The sequence below is a fragment of the Nanorana parkeri genome, unplaced genomic scaffold (assembly GCF_000935625.1).
Source record: "Nanorana parkeri isolate BGI_ZX_2015 unplaced genomic scaffold, ASM93562v1 scaffold492, whole genome shotgun sequence".
In the NCBI taxonomy this organism is placed as follows: Eukaryota; Metazoa; Chordata; class Amphibia; order Anura; family Dicroglossidae; genus Nanorana; species Nanorana parkeri.
The window spans coordinates 68,636-70,753 of NW_017306760.1; positions in this window are offsets into that span (position 1 = coordinate 68,636).

Below are 2,118 nucleotides of genomic sequence, written 5' to 3' on the forward strand. Positions count from 1 at the left end.
AGCATCTAGACAAGAACCCTCTGTTGTAACATCCAGATTATATTTAATACAATCTGCACTTTTCATCCTCTGTCCATCTATAATTTATAGGTATAGATTTCAGATATTTTCCCTAAATCAGGGGTTTTGAAAATAAGTTGTTCTGGAGGTCCAGTTTAGCAGAATAATGTATTTACACTTAACTACCCTGCTCATTTCAGAAGCTGATGCAACATTTTCAGAAACATTTAGGCTAGGTTCACACCTAGGCGACACCTTACCTTGGTCAGGAGTGGCCAAGGTGTTAACTGATCGCGCTGTGGGTGCCATTATTTTCTAATGGCACCCCAGTCACGCCGCGCATCGTGTATCGCAAAAAAGAGATACTTGTATATTTTTTCTGCCATTGCCGCGGCGGATGTCACCCCATTGAAATCAATGTGTCAATGTCACCCCATTGAAAGCAATCGCTGCCTGCATTGTGCAGGACCGCAGAACACATGGGACGTGCGTCCCGGGTGTCGTGCGGTGTAGTGCAGGAGTGAACCTAGCCTCAAGCCCTAAAAAGCCCCGCCATTGTAAACTGCAGAATATTCTTTAAAGTCTGTTTTAAATTTTTTTTTCTTTCTTTCCATAATCAGGTTCTTCTACTTCAAAATCAACGTCAACAACTGCGTTTTTGTAATATTTTCCAATCATCCAAGCTATATATAGACTGGACACCAGAATTGCTGGTGGAACAACTGGCTTATCGAGAACCTCGGACCTCAACCAATCTAGGAAAAAATTCTTATGATGTATATCAGCTAACTATGATTTGATGTCAGAAAACTATGTTGGTGTGGAACTACCAAAGTACATGAGACCACAGAACATGCACTAAACCTTTGAGGAACATGGAAATTGACCTTGGTCATAAGTCCAGCTTGTGTGGTACTACAATGGACAGTGGACACACGTTTCTAAATACGGGACTCAGAGCTTTGAACAAAGACTCAGCGTACTTCATCCTGAAAGGAATTCAGCGTTCAATGCCAGGCAAGCTGCAGTGGGACAAAGCCAAGGATGAGCTTAGTTCTCCAATACTGGACATTTTTTCGACGTTGGTCTCCTCCGTTTGTTTTCTTCTGCCTGCTGTATGGGTTAGACTGTACCCTTCTGGACATATTTTACAGTTTAATATTAAGTGTAATTAAGAATATAATCTCTGTTCTCAAAGTATTTATCTCCGTTCTTGTAGTTTCTTTAACATTATGTGGATAAGAATCTATAATAAAAGCTATCAAGTGCTTTTTGAGTTTCCACCAGCTTGTGTTTGTGACCAAAGTCAACACAATGTTTGAATATAACTATAGGTGTAACTAGTACAAAAGTGGCCTGTGCAGCTTATATGGAGGATCAGGTCAAGTAGGGACTAGTACCGCCTGCCCCTTCTCTCCATGAACTTGATTGATAATGAGAAACACTTTATGTACAAGAGGGGAATGTTTAGAAAGACAATTGCTTTTGAGGTTCTATCAGCTTATGTTTATGACCAAAGCCAACACGGCGTTTGAATCTAACCATAGGTGTAAGTACTACAAGAGCAGCTTGTGTAGATGATATGGGGGATTGGTTCAAGTAGGGACTACTACCACTTGCCCCTTCTGTACAGAAACAACTTTTTTGATAGTGAGAAACATTTTCAGCAAAAAGTAGGGATGTCCACAAAGACAAGTGCTTTTTGAAGTTCCATCAGCCTGTCTTTATGACCAAAGCCAACGCACTGTTTTAATCTAACCATAAGTGTAACTACTAGAATAGCAGCCTGTGCAGATGATATGGGGGATTCAGTCAAGTAGGGACCAGTATTGTCTTACCCTTCTGTCCAGAAACTTGATTGATAATGAGAAACAATTTCAGTACAAAGGGGCATGCCAGAATGAAGGCGGACTTCTGTCCTTTTTACATTGCTGTGGAAGGTCCTGGATGCAGCCCGCCCTGGATCGGAGTCATGCATTTCTACTGTGCTGGTGGTCGGCTTGCCTGCACCATGGAACTGCATTACACTTTTGAGAACTTACCTGTGGGCACCCTGCGTTCCTTGGATGCATCCACCCCCCCCCCCAGCTGTCCCCCTTGGGGGGGGCAGCCACGGGG